Below are 19831 nucleotides of genomic sequence, written 5' to 3'. Positions count from 1 at the left end.
CTATATAGAAGAATTTTTCTTTTTTTTTGGTTAATGAAAAAGAAATATTTTGATGTTGTGAGAAATAACAAGGGAAACCTTCTTCTTAAATAGATTTCTCATTTTGATCTTAAGGGCTCAGATCTTTTGACACTTTTTCTAATCCAACGGATTATATCTTGGAACAATGATACATGTAAGATTAAGTGTATAATTATAATACAATGTTACAATGCTAACATCATTAATTTGATAATCTACCTACATATATTTAAATGTTCAACGCATCTATTCATCTATATACACTAGGATTTAACCCGCGGTACACCGCGGGACTATATTTTTAAAATTTTAAATATTTAAAATAAGTATATTATATTTATTTGTTATTTTGTTGTTGTTTTATTAATTTTTAAATTATATACTTATAACTATTTATTGAATTTACGGGACGATTTTAATGTTCATATATAATTTTAAATAAAATGGTTAAGTTTTAAATGTAACTTATCATGATCCAATATATGTAACTCATCCTTACTTTTAGAGGCTACACGCTTTACTGCTTTTCTTTTTAGTTTTAAATTTTCATTTATGCTAATTTTTATTCATAGGGATTTCAAAAAAAATTATTATCCTATTATCTTTTCTTTTTGGTTTCAAAGACTGTTCAATTTTCAAAAACATACTACATATATATATATATATGTGTTAAACACATAATAACACAAAATATTCTTACAAAAAATAAATAACACAAAACAATTAATCAATCGTGTGGACACGAAGGATTTAAACTTTTATTAAATTATTTGGTTACATTATTAATCACATGCCATTTACGTTCATTCTATCAAAATTTAAAGTTAGTACTTCCTATGGGTTTTGAAAAAAAATAGATAATGGACCCAACTTACGAATAACATCTTTATTAAAAATAGCTCAAGTTGAAAATTATGTTTATTAAAAATAATCCAACTTCCAAATAATATTTTTTAGAGAAAGACCTAACTGAAAAGTCATTTTTATTAAGAACGAGCTAGCGCTGCAAATTATTTTTATTACTTGTCAATGAAAATAATTATTATTAAGAATGACCCTTTTATGCAAAGTCGTATTCAAATTACTTTTATAATATTTATCTTTCAAAGTATAATGTTTGGACCACCACATTTCGATGGGCTGCTATGTCACGAAAATTTTAAAAATTTGTTTACCAACTCTACAAATTATTGTACGATCTTTTTATGTGTTTTGTCTTTACTCGCACAGTTTTCACAATGATTTCCATGTAGATCATTCATCTTGAAACCACTCCAGCATAAACATGTTTAACTTTGAAAATTTTTCAGACCTTTGATCAAAAAGATAAGTGTTTTCTGCAAAGTCGTGCCTAGACTTCCGGAAGCCTAAGGCAAAAAAAAGTTTTTTATACATTTTCACAATCAAAAATGTTATAACTTACAACTAAAATTAGACATATTTTTGTAATAAATTATAGATAATTTTTACTTTGTTTTTAATCTATGAAAATAAAACTTTATGTTATTTACTATATAAATATTATACAAATTTTCTAATCTATTTTCTTAATTAACACTTTTTATCTACGAAAATATATATTGTAAAGTATATATTGTAAAGTATATATTGTAAAGTAATAGAGATAAATAGCAAAACTTTTTAATATATTAAACAAACTTTTGAAACTTAAGAAAAAAGAACATTGAAGAGCTTTGAGCAAATCTTGAAGAAGTTATGACGAGTGACGTTATGATCTCAGATCAATTCTTGCAAATTAATAAAGAACCTATGCTTTCTTACCAAGCGGAAGAAGACTTTTGGAGGCAAAGAAGCAGACAATTATGGCTTGCCCTCGGATATAGAAACATAAGGTACTTCCATGCTATGACAAAAGGGAGAAAAGAAATTAACAATATATCTCTAATAAAAGAAGAGGAAGGGAAACCCTATCTATGAAGAAGATGGTATCATAAAGCTCATCTAGGAATACTACAATAACCTCTTCTTGTCCCATCCAGGAACTAGAACTCAATGCGTTGATGAAGCTCTATTTGCTAGCATTACTCCACAAATGAACAAAAAGCTAATCCATGAGCCTTCTCCCAAGGAAATAAAGGACACTTGCTTCTCAATCTATGCAGATAAGGCTCCTGGACCAAATGGCTTATTTGATAGCTTCTTCAAGTCAAACTGGCATACAATGGCACATAAAATATCTTAAAACCTATCTTAAGCTCTACACTATCTTTAAACCTCAGAGGCACATAAAATATGCTACATGTCTATTAAAAGTGATGTGAGCAAAACCTATGATAGACTAGAATGGGATTTCATAGAACAGGTCATGGTAAGATTGGATTTTCACCGAAAGTGGATACAATGGATAATGCAATGCATCGTTATAGTATCTTACTCTTACCTCCTGAATGGATCTGCAAAAAATTTGGCCAAACTAGAACGTGGAATCCGGCAAGGTGACCTTTTGTCTCCATAGATCTTTATCTTTTGCAGTGAAGTTCTTTCTAGCCTATGCTCAAAACCACAAAATGATGGATCTTTAGAGGGCATCAAAGTGGCAACATATTGTGTGAGGATAAACCACCTTCTTTTTGCGGATAAAACCATGTTTTTCTACAGATCGGATCGACAAAGTTGCAAAAATCTCCTCTTCATCCTACAAAGATATGAAGAAGTGTCAGGACAGAAAATCAATATCCAGAAATCTGCTATAACTTTTTCAAAAAAGACACCCTCCGAAGTCAAGGATCGAGTCAAAAGGGAGCTAAAAATTCAAAATGAAGGGAGGCAAGGGATGTACCTTGGTTTACCAGAACTGTTTGGACGAGAAAAGAAAGATATGTTCACAATGATCATCAATAGAATTAAACAGAGAGCTTTGAGCTGGTATAAAAAGTTCCTCTCTACAACTGGTAAACTTATCCTCCTGAAATCGGTCCTTGCAACCATGCCAACATATACCATGACATGCTTCAAGATCCATGTGTCATTGTGTAAACATATACAAGCAGCCCTCACCAGATTCTGGTGGGATAGATCTGCAGACAAAAAGAAATTGAGTTGGATTTCGTGGAAGAAAATGACCAAATCTATGAAAAATGAATTCTAAAAGTTTTTGGCTAAAAACACAAAAATTAAGAAACAAAAAATATTATCATTTAACTAAATTCAAACAATATAGAAAAAAATACTACATAATTTAAGTAGTAAAAAATTATTAAATTAATATAAAAAATGCAGAAAAACTTGAGAAAATCTTATATAATGGAACAAGGAAAAAAATCCTTAAAAAACTTATATATTAGAACAGAGCTAAGGAGTATTAAAGATAAATGATTTTGTTTTATGGATTGTATACCAAGTGTATTATTGGATTTTGCTTTAGAAGGAATTTTGATGATTTTAATAAAATCATAGAAAGTAAATAAATGAAAGATTCTAAACTACTGCTACAGAGTTTTTTATAATCTTGTCGATTAGTTTTTTCGTAATCTTGTAAAGTCTCCCTAACAATATCTCTATTTTGATGATACTTTTCATAATATATTTTTTTCTTGTGAAAAAAATATATAAAATCATAAACCAATAACATTATAATCTTACTTCATTAATAATCGGGTTGTTGTAGCTGAATTACACAAAAAAATTATTGACTTTATAAAATTTTAATTCCAATAACTCTAAATTTTTAATGATTTTTGATTTTTTTTTTTGATTTGACTAGGAGAAATATCTTTTTCTTGGTTCATGGCACCCTTTCTCTCTAAGGGCGATTTCAGGGGCAATTTGCAGTTATTTCGCCGTTCTCTTTCTCCTTGCGGGAGTTTTTCTCTGATTGAATCTAATCCCCATTTGGAATTACGATTTGTCGGTTTCTTTCTGCCTAAACATGGCAGTTTATTGTTTCAGTTTATCTCGTTGGATAACTGTTTCGATTAAACCTCCATGGCCAACAAATTATAAATACCTTCTTCCCGGCGTCAATTCCTTCACAATTCTGTTATCAGTTTCCCTCCTCCCTTCGTCTGAAACAGTCTCTGCAAGTATGAGTGACTATGTTAGGAAATCCCTTCAAGATTTGGATTTGGGAATCGATGAAGCGCCGGTTTCATTACCCCCTCAATTCGTTGCTAAGGAGGTATCAGCGAATCGTTTCTCTCTGGTGGTTCAGACAGTCAACCCAAGGAAGCAGAATTTGAGGGCTTTAATCGGTCATATGCCCCGTGTATGGGGATTTGAAGGCTCTATTGTGGGTCGGGTGTTAGGCCCGGGTAAGGCTTTGTTTGTGTTCCAATCTGAAGAACCGCTTAATTTGGTTCTTCGTCGTGGTCCTTGGTCCTTTAATGATTGGATGCTCTCTGTTCACCGATGGCACCCCAACATCACAGACGAGACTCTGAAAATTATTCCGTTCTGGGTGAAAATAAGAGGAATTCCTCTCCTCTATCTCTCTTCCGACATGGCCAGGTATGTCGGTGACCAATTAGGACCAGTCGATACTGTTGACTTTGATGAAAATGCCCATATGGTGGAATTTGTTTGTGTTACTATAGACTGGAATATAGATTGGCCTTTACGCTTTCAGAGGAAGTTTCAGTTCACGGTGGGTGATAACACCACCATTAAGTACCGTTTTGAAAGGCTTAGGAAGTACTATACCAAATGTGGTTCTTTAAAGCATGATGTTGGTGACTGTGATCTAAATGCGGCAGAGGAAGAGTTTTATCAGGAGCCTCCGAATGACGATGGACAAAATGCTGATGGTGTTCATGTGGTCCATGATGTTGTGTCGGAGACAAATACACTCCATACCATTGAACCCTTTGCAACAATCCCTGGTCTTCACAAACACTTCTCTACTCTGGGTGCTGGCCCAAGTTCTGAACCTTCGTCCGCTCCAAGTGTTTTCGAGGATACTGAATTGACTGCTGAAAGACTGCGGTACTTACACTCCAATTTTAGCAAACAGTTTGTTAATACTTTTTCTCCCATTAATATTGATAAGAACTCCGACCAAACATTTACTATTGGAGGCGCGAAACGGGAGCGTGTGGATGTTGAAGCTTTTTATCAACGTTGGGAGGCTGCTGAGGATCAGGCGGTCTTGTGCCAGATCTGCAAGAAAGAGCGAGTCTAGTCTGAAGGATCATGTTTTGCAGGTAACAAGATAGACAGAGGCGCGGGGGGCCCGATACCCCCACAGTCCATATGACGATCATCTCCTGGAATTGTCAGGCTCTTGGTGGATCGCTGACTTAATCACGACTACGTAGTATTTGTCGTCTATATAAGCCTAATATATCATTCCTAGTTGAAACTCTCAACAACTGTAATATGGTATGTGACTTTGCTCTATCTTTAGGATTTTCTAACATAATTACTGAACCCCATCAAGGTAGGAGCGGTGGTTTAGCTTTGTTATGGAAAGACAATGTTTCGGTATCCAAGAATTTTTAGGATGCTCGAATCGTTGATGGAAACATTAAGTATTATGGGTTTGATTTTTACTTGTCCTGCGTTTATGGTCACCCGAATCCGAACATTAGATACAATCTATGGGAACGACTTGAAAATCTATTATTGCATAGAAATGGTCCTTGGGCACTAATTGGTGATTTTAACAAAATACTATCTAACAATGAAAATATTGGTGGCCCTCTACGTGCTGAATGCACCTTTCGTTATTTCAAACACATGGTCTCTTTTTGCGACCTATCGGACTTAACGTATACTGGTGACAGATTCTCTTGGCTAGGTGAAAGATATTCGCACACGGTTAAATGTTGTCTGGACAGAGTCATGGTGAACTCCAAATGGACTGCAACTTTCCCTAGAGCTGCTTCTGCGTTTCTCGATTTTAATGGTTCTGATCACAGACCAATCCTCCTTTGTTTAGGGATTTTCAATCCGACCAGGAAAAAACCATTCCGGTTCGATAAGAGATTGATCGGAGTTGCAAACTTTAAAAACTATGTGAGTGAAGGATGGAAGTTCTGCAAATTACAACTACTCAATAGTTGATCAAATAAGCCATTGTCGTCGGTATATGGCCAGATGTAAGAGCAAAAAAAATATGAACTCAGCCAAACAAATAGATGTTCTTCAACATCGTTTAAACAGAGCTATGTCTAACCTTCATAGATCCGATAGAGATCTAATCCCTCGATTACGTCAAGAACTGGCGTCATCTTACAAAAGTGAAGAAATTTACTGGAAACAAAAAAGTCGGAACTTATGGCTGCAAGTTGGGGATCAAAACACAAAATAATTCCATGCTTGTACAAAAAATAGATTTGCTCAAAATTTCATTCACACTATAAAGGATGATCAAGGCAATTCTTACAATGGAGAGTCCGCAATTGGAAAACATGTTGCAAATTATTTCCAATCTATGTATACATCCTCAAGGTATCAAGTCTCCCCTATTGACTTTGCTGACTTTTGTCCTACAGTTACACAAGAAATCAATGAGGACCTAACTAAGGAATTTTCTAGTGAGGAAATCTTTAAAGCTCTCTTGATGATTGGAGATGACAAAGCACCATGTCCGATGGTTTAACAGCTAGGTTTAACAAAGAGTGTTGGGACGTAGTGGGAGAGGATGTCACTAAGGAAGTTACACAATTTTTTCAATTGTTTGTTATGAGACCAGGACTCAACAACACGAATATATGCATGATCCCAAAGATTTCTGAACCAGAAACTCTTTCAGATTTTCGTCCTATAGGCCTGTGCAATGTAATATATAAAATCATTTCCAAGTGTTTGGTAATACGACTCAAACACCATCTAGATGTTATAGTCTCTGACTTTCAAGCAGCATTCATACCGGGACGGTTGGTTACAGATGATATCTTGATAGCTCATGAGTTGCTACACTCTCAGAAAGTAAGAAAAAGAGTATCACAAACATATATGGCCATCAAGATAGATGTAAGCAAAGCTTAGGATAGAGTTGAGTGGGATTTCTTAGAGACTACCATGCAACTATTCGGTTTTTCTTCTACATGGATCAAATGGATTATGGACACGGTCAGATCGGTTGAGTATGCAGTATTAATAAATGGAACCCCATTTGGAAAGGTAAGATCGGAACGTGGTATTAGACAAGGTGATCCCCTTTCACCTTATCTATTTATCCTGTGTGCTGATATCCTCAACCATTTAATAAAATCTCAAGTATCTTCTGGCCATTTACAAGGAATCAAAATTGGTAATGGTGTCCCATCTATAACACATTTACAGTTTGCGGATGACAGTTTATTCTTTTGTCGGGCAAACAATCGAAACTGTCAAGCGTTAAAAGATGGTTTTGATGTCTACGAATATTACTCAGGCCAAAAGATTAATACATCAAAATCTTTAATCACCTTTGGATCTCGGGTCTATGGGCATCGGCAAAATGCTATGAAGTGGATTTTGCAGATCTCAAATCAGGGGGGTGGGGGTAAGTACCTTGGGTTACATGAACAATTCGGTCAATAAGTACCTTGGGTTACCTGAACAATTAGGTCAAAAGAACAAAGAGATGTTTGATACATTTTCCAACGGGTTCGTCAACGTACGTCAAATTGGAGTGCGAAATTTTCTCTGGTTGGAAAGGAAATATTATTAAAGTTGGTTGCCTCTGCCATGCCAGTTTACGCTATGTCCTGTTTCAAATTACCCCTTGGTCTTATTTCAGAACTAGAAACAATACTAATGAGATACTGGTGGAAGAAGAATACGCATTCGCGTGGCATACCTTGGATAGCTTGGAAAAGACTCCTATATTCAAAGAAGGAGGGAGGTCTAGTTTACTTTTTTGAAACATATAATCTCCATATAGTTATCTAAAAAAAAAACTGTTTCATTTTTGTAATTTTTTAATAATTATCTTTTTACATTATTAATTTTGTTTAAACAATTTTTTTATTTTTTGTCATAATCTCAAATCTCTCCTATTATATATTAACTTTAACACATGTCAAAATCTTAGATTAATAACTTGACACGTATTAAAATTTTGTTAATGGCTAACTTTTAAAACCCAAACTTTATATAATAAGATAGTGTACTATCAATATATAATAATCGTTAGCATGGAGACTAAAATATTAAAACTTTTTCTGACTTTTCTTTTTGTTAAAAAAAATTAAAATTTTATTAACTTACTAAACATCATCACAGGCCATTTACGGTAATTGCTTTACAATATCTATGAAAATTCACGCTTTATTCTGTTTGGAAAATTGAGGATATCGATCAAAACCAAGTTTATATGTTGAGGATATCGATCAAAACCAAGTTATTTTGAGGATATCGATCAAAATCAAGTTAATTTTACAAATTAAATTGATCTTGCAAAATATATATTTAATGGAAACGACTATAGAGATAGCCTGTGAGTGTGAGGCTGTACCTGTGATTGACAATATAACCAAATAAATCAGTTTAATTTTAGATATTTTGTCTCCTCTGAGAGATAACTATGAGTTATAAATAAAAATAATTTGAATGAATATGGCATGGCGTAGACAAACTTATAAAACCAACCACAGGTCATTCTTTGATTTTTTTTTTTATATACGGCTGCTAAAAATAAATTTGTAGTCATCTTTGTTATAATTTGTATGTTAGTTTAAAAAAAATATATATATAAGTCAAGTCATATTCTTATAGGAACAATTTGCGGGTTGGGTTTTTCTGTATAAAATATTATGCATAAGTTAGATTTTCCTATATAAAATATTATCTGTAGAAACTAGGTTTCAACAATGAATTTGTTTAAGGAGGGAAATAAATTCAATAGAGTTGTATCTCTAGAAAACAGATCTATGCCTTCGAATTAAAGTAAAGAAGTAGAACTCAAAGGAATTAGGGTTTATTGCCTAGAACAAAAGGAGAACTCGATTATTGTCTTTAATTCTCGATACCTTACAATGGAGAAGTCTCCCCCTCTTTATACATGCTCTAAGATTACAATATATATTCACTTTCCTTATCGGACGAAGTGAGATACGGAAAGCTGCCTCATTGCTTCATTCGGCCGCCGTGCCGAAGTGGAAGTCGGCTTCTTCTTCTTCAAGGTGACACTTTGGCCGAACTGACTTCTTGTTGACCTAATCAAGCCCTTAACCGGTTTCCCGGTTAACTAATCAATTAGTATTTCTGGTTTAGCTCGGTATGTCGGGGGTGCTGAATCCCGTACCAACATTATCGGATTATTTTGATTAGAATAATTTGTGAGTTGGGTTTTTCAATATACAGTATATATTATTCTTAAGGTATATCATTCTGTATAGAATATTATTATTCGTAAGGCGGATCATTTTTAATTTAATTTGTAAGCTGGGTCATTCTTAGTTATATTTGTAAGCGGGGGTCATTCTTTTCATAAGAATAATTTGTGAGGTTGAGTCTTTCTGTATTAGATACTATTTGTAAGTTAGATTGTTCTGTAAAGAATATAATTTGTAAGTTGGATCGTTCTATTAAACATAACTTGTAAGTTGGGTCATTGTTAAGAAATATAATTAACAAAAAGAACAAATGTAATTCAAATAGTCTATACTCTATTGTAATGAATAACTTGAAATGTTAGACTTAACCGTTTAGTTGTCCCAAGATTTGCATCCGTTGGATTAGAAAGAGTGTTGAAGGATCTGAGCCGTTGAGATCACAATGAGAAGTCTATTTAAGAAGAAGGCTTACTTCGTTACTTGTTACATCAAAATATATACATCTGAAAATATTTCTCCTATAATATGGCGTCTGGAAATACAAAACAGGTTTTTTCTAAGCCTGCAGCAGAGCCTCCATATGTAGAAAAGGTTCATAATAATTCTACGAAGCCTGCACACATATACATGACGCGTGGTGGTGAGGGGTCGGCTCTTGCTTATGGAGCTACCAAAGAGATCAATGATTATATCACTACTGAATATGATTTATATTCAAAGATTCTTATAGAGAATCCAGATGATGTTAAAGAATATCTTCTCAAGTACGATTTGAACAAAATCTATCTTAATGATCAGGTTGGCAAGAAGTTTGATATTGCAGATTCTGTAATTGTTGTATTTACGGAACCAATTTTCATAAATATAGAGATACTTCCAAATTTAATCCAGATACAAGCTACTGATAAAGTTTTAGGGGTACATCAGTCTGATGGAACTATAATATATTTTACTTGTGTATCTGCAACACGGGAAGAAAAAGGAGGTCTTACACTTGTAGGATTTGAGCCTCCTCCACCAGCGAAGGCTACTAAAGACGGAGAAGCATCAGCGGAGATGAAAGGCTAACTCGACGATGGCGCAACCCAAAGTACCAGCAAGACTGATTAAGTCATACGACTAATTAAGTCTCCTTTTCCTCTTCTATTTCTGTTTTGTTTTTGCGAATAATACAGTGGCTTTTATGTTCCTATCTCTGAGGGCAAATCCCACTTTTCCTTTTCTGCTTTGTGCTTGCAAGTGTGACTCCATTGTAAACTGAAATAAAACATTGAATAAATAATTATTTTGTTTCCCTATTGGAACATTTGTTCGTGTTTTTTTTTGTATTAATAAGAAAGTTTGTTTTGCGAACAAAGTTTTACACAACTTTTACAAGAGACACAACTGAGTGATTTTTTTTTTTTTTTTGAAATTACAACTTTGTAGAAAATCATTCGAATAGTTCATCCTTATTATATGAAATGCAAGAAATTGTTTAATTATAGTATGTGTTATTGGAAGCATATGTTCTTTCTTTTTTATTTGTATAATCTACCTTTTTGTCTGTTTGAGCATGTGTCTCCCAAACACTACTTACCTTACATATGTGTACCACATACTTTCATTTATTAGGTGCTTATAGTTTTGATGACATTGTGATGGCCTTTTGAGGGCTGTTCTATCACAATCGAACAATTTACAGTGATATGTTTGCGCCAATTTTTAAGCTTTCGATGCCTCAGATATTCTTGCAAGACTCGAGTTGTGTAATGCATTGATACTTTCACTCAGTTTGCTCTAGAAATTGAATACTTTTTGTGCTCACCCTTTTGGTTCTCTCTTTTTTTATATATAAAGAAACCATCAATATGGCCTTATTGTTGTGTCCTTTTTACGAGTTATGACCCACTCAAAGTCAAAATGCCAAGCAACCCTACATACATATATATATATATATTATATATAGATCATCGTTTGCCCTATTCCTTTTAATGAATAAGATAGGTTAGAAGGCATGAGTCTAGTGACGATGAAGGTTCTTCTAATCGTTCTAAAAAATTCAAAAGAGAGGATATATATATAGTTCTTCTGCTAGTATTGAATGGTGTACGGAAACAAGAAATGAGAGAGCCGAAGGAGATAATTCATCCGAAAATATGCCATCCGAGAAAGAGAAAAATTCAAAAAACTCTTCTATTTTACTAAGTTTTGGGACTGAAATAAACCACTGACGATAGTGATGGAAATGGCTTTGAAGAAGAATCCATGGGAACCAATGCAAAGCACCTGGTGCTCCTGAAGACCCTAAAAGATACGAAATTTTGATGCAATCTCAAATGAGCTACAAAGTCGCAATTGCATTCAATAATAAGTGTATCATTATCATAAAATGCTTACATCATATGATGATGTACACGTTATTAATATGATATCTCCCTACATATATATAAATAGTCAATGCATCTATTCATCTAGATACATATATACAGAAAAAAAAACAATCAGTGACTTGAACCTGTCTAATCCGGCTCTTTAATCAATTTACTAGTATAAGTTGGGCTTAGTAGGGAGAATGCACCGAACTCCGACAGTATATCGGATTGGATTAGGGAAATCCCCTTTGGCAGGCAAATAATGCTCTTACTTTGGCTCTAATCTGGTAAGAGTATGTAGCCATATGAACTAACACTTCCTATTGTTTTGGAAGAATCATAGATGGAAAACACCTTCGCGGAACTCCACATCCCCTACGTGGAAGCAAAAAATGGGAGCAAATGGTGGAAGTTATTCTTTGTATGTCAATGATTCGCCCCGGGGAACAATCACCCCGCCATGCATTAGGCCAACTTATAAATTATCTTTACTGACCCAAGTTACAAATATTGTTTATTAAGAATGATCGTACTTACAAACAATATTTCATACTTTTATTAAGAATGACCCAACTTGCAAAGTATTTTTAATCCGAATGATTATAAATGATTTTTATTACTCGTCAATGAAAAGAAACTATTCTTAAAATGACCCAATTTATAAATATTTATATGTACGTATATGAAAAGTCCTATTCAAATTATGTTCATATAGGTCATGCTCTCTTCCTTCTTTTAATTGTCGCCAGCGACACGTTCCGACGACATCTATTTATCACGTTTCGGTCGCTGGTTAATCAATCTAATATCTAAGTATAGTTTGATTTGCTGTAAAAATACAGAAATACCATTGCTATAAAGTCAGAGACACCTCTAACTCTAATATCAAACAGAGTTGTTCTCAATTCTTATTTTCTTTCTCAAAGACTATCCAACTTTCAAAAACAAATATATATAAAATCAAGGGTGAATTAGCTGTATAACCAAAATCAATAATATAATTAAGAACATAGCAGTATAATTGAAGAAATTAGAAGAATAGGAGAAAGTGTATGGAAAATTACTATTTTGGTGTTTTAGGGGTAGTGGTGGTGGTGGCCGGAGGCGGCTATGGTGGCCGGAGTCCGACGGTGATGGTCGGCAAGGGTTGCCGAAGTCCAGCGGTGGTGGCCGACGAGGGTTGCCGGAGTCCGGCGGTGGTGACCACCTATGGTAGTCGGAGGCCGAAGTCCGGTGGTGGTGACCGGCGACGATGGCTGGAGTCCGGCAGTGGTCACCGGCGAAGGTGGCCGGAATCCGGCGGTGGTGGCTGGTGATGTGGCCGGAGGGGATAGTGATGGTAGGGGGTGTTGATTGTGATGGTAAGAGGGTGGAGATGGTGATGGTGGGTGGTGACAAGGGTAAATTGGTATATATTATAGTTTATATAGAGTATATTACATTTGTATGGTTATAATAGTTAGTTATTAAATTATAGTTTTTTTCTAAGTCATAAAGTACAATTCCTCTAAAATCAAATCAATAGTATGAGGATGTATATAAAAAAATTACTATTGACTTATTTGGTTACAACATCATGCACGTGCCATTTATGGTCATTACTTTACAATATCTAAGATATTTTCACGCTTAATTATGTTTGAAAAATTGAGAGTGTCGATCAAAATAAAATAGACCAAAACTATTTGCCAATATTGATTACGGAAAATTTGTACATATTGCAAAATATATTAAATGGAGAAACGATTATAGATGGCATGTGATCAATAACAGAAGTTTTTTAGAAATATATTTATGAGAAAATGAAAATAATTTGAATATGGGTGGCATAAACCAATATATTAAAGCAGTATTAAACCAACCCATGGGTCACTCTTAAGAAATATATATATATATATATTTTATGAATCATATACATAAAAACAAGGTTTTATTATCTTTTTATTAGTCTATTCGGCAATAGAACTTTAACAAAAAAAATATTTGTATTAAACCACAAATTAAAAACTATTTAGTCTTGACATTTAACTAATATAAAACTGAAATCATATAAATTATACACTAACTATATTTCTCAACTCAATTGTATTAAAACAATTATGCATTAACTATATTTCTTCACTACATTGTATTAAAAAAAAAATAGAATTGTAACTCTCATTTTTCTAAATGTAATTTTCATCACTTCTCTTCATTCTCTTATTCTCTGAGTCTCCCATTCTTTCATTCTCTTATTCTCTTATTCTTTAATCAATTTACTAGTATGAGTCACATGAATAAGTTGGGCTTAGCAGGGAGAATGCACCGAACTCCGACAATATATCTGATTGGATTAGGGAAATCCCCTTTGGCAGGCAATGAGGCAAATAATGCTCTTACAAAATAATATTTATAATAAGAATGACACAACTTACAAAATAATATTTCATACAGAAAGACCCAACTCACAATAAGAATGACACAACTTACAAAATAATATTTCATACAAAAAGACCCAACTCACAATTTTCTTTTATTAAGACCCAACTTGTAAGGTAATTTTAATTAGAATGATTACAATTTATTTTTATTAAAAGAAACTATAATTAAGAAAGACCCAATTTATAAATATTTATATGTACGTTTATGCAAAGTCCTATTCAAATTATTTTCATATAGGCCATGTTCTCTTCCTTCTTTTAATTGTCACCAACGCCACCATCAATTAACGATGGTAAATTTCACGTTCTTTTCGATGACGAGCGACACGTTCCGACGACAAGTATATCTTACGTTTCGGTTGCTGATTAATCGATTTAGCGATAGTTTGATTTGCTTTAAAGATACATATACACCATTGGTATAATGTCAGAGATACCTCTAATATCAAACAGAGCTTTTCTCATTTTCTTTTTTTTTCAGACATTGTTTTTTGAAAAAACTAAGTTTTAAACCTACACTACGCATAGGTATATTTGATATATTTTAATGAAAACTATATATGATTGATGACAATAATAAAATATTATCTTATAAAAAATTTAAATTAGTATTAAGGAAAAAGTTAAATTTCAGATACACAATTTTTTGAAATATAAATCAGTTGTGTTATAAAATCAAATCTGATAAAAAAAGCATGAATTTAACTCGACATCCAGGCGAGACGAATTAAACTGATGACCTCACATATCCTAAACCATTTCTTTGACCACCAGAAAAACAAAACAATTTTATCATCGTGAGTTTAACTCGTTTCATATTTTCGTGTTTTTATTCAATGTTTTTTTAGTCTTCATATTATTTCTTGTCATTTCTATTGTCAAATTTTGTGGTAATCGTCATCATTACTTTTACCGTCTAGTTCTTCGCTATACTCTTTTTCTTCTTCATCCTCGTCAACTTCTTCACTTTCTTCTAGGCCTGCGATTTTGAACCGAACCGATTTGTCCAAACCGAACCGAACTGAAATTCGGACAAATCGGTTCGAGTTCTTTTGATTGAGTAAACCGATCGGAATGAAATTAATTAAGCTTGGTTAACCGAGATTTTTCGGTTCGGTTTGGGCCAACCAAATGGTTAACCGAAGAACAAAAAACCCTAATCTCCTAGTCCTAGCCGCCGAGCATTCACTTCCTTCTTCCTCGTCTCTCTTCAATTACTCTTCTTTTTCTTATTAATCATCATCATTTATCTTCTTCTTCTTCTTATTCATTCTTCTATTTCGATTCATAACAATCATCTTCTTCCTAGATTTATCATCTTTCATCATCATCATTTATCTCTCTTCCATTTATTTTTCTTCCATTCGTTCTTCATCCTTCATCATTATCTTCTTCTTCTTCTATACCACGAGCTCCGTCTTTCAAATCTCACCATCAGTGTTGTTCAGATCTCGTCGTCGGTGTCTTTCCAGATCTCGTCAATGGTGTCTTCATTGATTTGTTGTTCGTCGCTAGAATAGCGAAACAAAAGAACAATATTTTTTTTTCGTTAACGGGTCTTTGGGTTTTTTGCAAATAAAAGCCCAATTCTCAAAATATTTTTGGTCCAACAGTTCTAAACCGAATATCCGAATTAAGATATCCGGTTAGATTCGGAACAGTTTTCAATTTTCGAATAAACCGAAAAACCGATTAACCAAAACCGAATTATACGATCTAACCGAAGTCGCACCCCTACTTTCTTCCACTAAAAAACATTTTTTTAGACTACCATACAACTTGTTAATCCATCAAACTCCAAGAACAAAATCATTTCTTTTCTCATAAAAATAATAAATAAGATAAAAAATAAAAAATTAATGAACAATTATCAATTTATCTATAAAATCATACACAAAATATGTTTTACAGCTCATAAGAAATAAAAAGCACAAACGTAAATAAATAAGATAATTTATGTTTTACATAAATATTTATAATATTTTAAACTTTTAAAAGGTTTCGAAATATAAATTTTGAACCTTTTAAAAAGTTTCAATATTTATAATATTTTAAACTTTTAAAATTTAAAAATTATAATATTTAAAAACTTTTTAAAAGCTAAGAACTTTTAAAAGTTTAAATATTATAATATTTAAACTTTTAAAATTTTTAAATATTATAATTTATTTTTTTGAAACTTTTGAAAGTTTTAATTTGATCAAATAAAAAACCGGATCAAACCGAATATACTTTTAAACTTGGACGCCTGATAAATCAAGCTTTCCTGCTCATTCGTTGTTGGAAGCATATTAATCTTATTTATACTTGTTCTGAACCATTGTCTAAAAATTTTATAGCCGATGTGGGATATTGTGCATAGTTTTTTTATTTCCATAAATTTAAAATTTTCTTCTTTCTAAAAAATTCTGGAAATTTTAAAAAATGTTAATTATTGACATGTCAAATCCTGATTGGTTGTTTAAAATAATTCTTAATATAGAAAATTTTGGAGATTTTAACAATGTTAATTAGTGAAGTGTCTAATCACAATTGGAGGTTTAAAATCCTATGTGGACGCCTTTAGTAGCTTATAGCTCCTACTTTTTATTTGTATAGATATGGGCTATATGTACTTGTTATTTTGTTTTTCTTTTTTTTTCTAATTAATTTTATATTCGTTTGAAGTCTTAAATTTAGCCTCTTACTTTTTATTCTTTTTATTACTGGATGCATTTTTGTTATTCTATGTTATTTCTCTTAGATAAAATTATATACTTTCAGTTCTATTATATTTTCCTATTTTCAGTTTAACTTTGACAAATTGAGTCCATATTTGTATTTTATAGTATACATACTCCCTCCGTTTCAAAATATAAGATGTTTTAGAGAAGTTTTTTGTTTCATAATATATGATGCTTTCAAGTTTCTATGCAACTTTTAGATTAGTTTAGTATTTTATATTATGCAGTATTGTTTCTGATTGGTTGAACTTGTTAAAAGTAAAGACTTCTTAATCTGCGTGCTTTAGTTAAAACATCCTATATTTTGAAACGGAGGGAGTATAACTTAACTGAAAAAGTTAGTAAAACTAGTTAAGTAGTAACATTAAACAATATTATCTTTTTAGTAGTACATTTGTTATGTTTAGAGTTTAAATTTGTGTGATATGGTTAGATAAGTAAATTTAAATGTAATATATGTTTTTTTTTATATAAGTTTTCAATCTTTTTGAGAACTGTGTAAATTAGAGTGCTTATCTATTTATGGTACACAAGAAAATTACTAAAACTAGAGTAACAAGATAATATTTTGAAAAGGGTAAGATAGAAAATTTAATTGTTTTTTTTTAATTTGTGTGGAAAAAACTTAAAGAACAAGTAATTTGAAAGGGAGGGAGTACTAGCCACGTTTTTTGGGAATATCTATTTTTTCCTTTTCGTTAGTAATATACTTAAATAAATTATTACTAGATGCATTGAACATTTAGATGTGTTTAAATTTTTAATGCATCTTCAATATATGTATGTATTCCACAACTATGTGTTCCGCCAAACATTCATCAAAAAACGGGAGGAAATGTTAGTGTAATTGGGCGCACACCATTACCAGCAAGAGCAACGTTTTGTCAAAGGGATTCTCCTTATATCCACTTGATATGTTGCCCGGCATATCTATGTGACTCATAGTAGATTAGTAGTAAATCAGTTAAAGAGTCTTGTCGTATCGGAGGTGTTCGAATCACATGACTATTTCCAGACTACGTGATATGTTTTCGTATCGGTTTGAACCAACACACTGTCCCACTAAGCCAGACTTACCTATGTGACTCACATTAGTACATCGGTTCAAGAGTCTGGTTGGATCGGACAGGTTCGTACGTATTTGTTTGCTTTATATGTTTTTAATTCTGTCCGAGAACTGTAAATAAGCATGAATGGAGATATAGCCCCTAAAGATAACGGTGAGTTACATATTTTGGATACTGATAAGGGATCGGACAGTCAGTTGAAATCGTTAGAAGTGATTGATTGTATTCTAAAACTAGAGTAATTATATATATATATATATATATATATATTATTTTTTAAAAAACTGAACATTTAGAGTTGTTTAGTTAGATTATTATATTCATGATGTACTACATCATTGTATAATGTAAGCATTCTTTTATAATGAAATACATAATCTTAGCCGACGCTAAGATAATACTACCTCCTCCTTCAGTTGTCCCAAGATTTTATCCGTTGGATTAGAAGGAGTGTCGAAAGATCTTAGCCGTTCAGATCACAATGAAAAAACTTTTTAAGAAGAAGGTGTTCTTCATTATTTCTCACATCAAAGTCTTTTGCAAATATTTCTCTATACAGTATATATAATATGCCTCCTTATCTAAAACAAGTTCATAATAATTCTACGAAGCTTGTACAAATATATACGAGTATGAAGCCTGATGATAAGGGGTATACTATTGGTGATACAGAAACTAAAGATATTAATGATTATATCGGTGTTTCTGATGAATATTCTGAGATTAATTTACAGGATTTCAAAGGATATCGGCTGAAGTACACCAATCCGGCTCAAATTCTTTATCTTAATGATACTCTTGGCAAGAGTCATGGCGTTGCAGATTCTGAAATTCGTACATATGACGATAAAACAAATATTTATATACTTATACATAAAAGTTCAATCGATATAAGGGCTGATTTTTCTACTTTAGGGATATTTCAACCTGATAGATCTATAAAATATTATCATCAAATTAATGTAAAAGGAAAAAAGGAGGAGGACTTACACTTAAAGGATTTGAGCCTCTAGGTGAAGATGAAGTACTATCAGCGGAGATGAAAGGCTAACTAGCAGATGAAGATGGCGAAGCTCAAAGTACTTATGACTAAGTCTCCTTTTCCCTTTTATTTCTGTTTTTCTTTTTGCAAATAATACAGTGGCTTTATGTTCCTATCTCTGAGGGCAAAACCCACGTCTCCTTTTCTGCTTTGTGCTTCCAAATGTGTTAGGAGTTGAGACTCCATTGTAAATTGAAAATAAAACACTGAATAAAGACGCTTTTTGTTTGCCTATAGGAAGTCTTTTTCTTGTGTATATATCACTAGAAAAGTATATATGAAAATTTGTTTTCACTCTGAGTTTTAAAGTTCTAACTTTAGTAATTTTCTTAAATTCGATTTTGAATCATTTAATATATCCATAAAATTTTGATATTTAACTCCAAAAAATTTTAGAACAAAAACTGAATTTATATATATATTATGATGCAATTATGAATTATGCAAAATGAGTAGCATTTATATTTGTAGTTTAGGAATATGTTCAGAGATTGTAGTTTATCTCTCACCTCTTTCTCTAATTGTTCACCACAAGTGAGTTACGTAACTCGGTATGTTTTTGTATTGTATTTATTTTGTTTTTATCGCTGTTAGTAATTAATATTCCAAAACCGGTAAACTCAGAGTGATTCGTTTGGTTGGAACAGTACTATTCTTTATTCTTTAATCCAGCTGGTAAAAACTTGGTCGAAGTAATCTTCAAACTCTGTTGATCCATTCACAAATCAGCTTCAAATATTCCAAAGAAAAAACGAGAGCAAAATCTCCTTGTATTTTCCACAAAGTTCGTTAAAAAAATTATTTATTTCTTAAAGTCAATTTTCTTTTGTCTTTGTCTTGTATTTATTTACTTTAGTAGTAATAAGAAACAAGAACAAATCTTTCAATAAGGAAATTCAAAATGCTTTTAGTGATTTGCTTTATTTTTGATTAATATTGACAATGGAGTCTCAATTCCTGCAAACTTGGAAGCACAATTAAAA

The 19831-nt window shown here is 32.4% G+C and overlaps 2 long non-coding RNA genes across 2 annotated transcripts; one reads left to right on the top strand and one right to left on the bottom strand.

Moving 5' to 3' along the window:
* The first annotated feature begins 9727 nt into the window (after positions 1-9727).
* Positions 9728-10548, top strand: LOC147946936 (uncharacterized). The gene is made up of 2 exons (XR_015592669.1): positions 9728-10040; positions 10219-10548. It is a non-coding gene; the product is annotated as an uncharacterized LOC147946936 (long non-coding RNA).
* A 7749-nt stretch (positions 10549-18297) lies between these two features.
* Positions 18298-19032, bottom strand: LOC147946935 (uncharacterized). The gene is made up of 2 exons (XR_015587007.1): positions 18797-19032; positions 18298-18631 (listed from the first exon to the last, which is right to left on the bottom strand). It is a non-coding gene; the product is annotated as an uncharacterized LOC147946935 (long non-coding RNA).
* Positions 19033-19831: the final 799 nt, after the last annotated feature.

The sequence above is a fragment of the Camelina sativa genome, chromosome 3 (genome assembly GCF_030686135.1).
Source record: "Camelina sativa cultivar CO46 ecotype springtype chromosome 3, ASM3068613v1".
NCBI classification, from domain to species: domain Eukaryota; kingdom Viridiplantae; phylum Streptophyta; class Magnoliopsida; order Brassicales; family Brassicaceae; genus Camelina; species Camelina sativa.
This window is presented reverse-complemented; position numbering and strand designations above follow the sequence as displayed.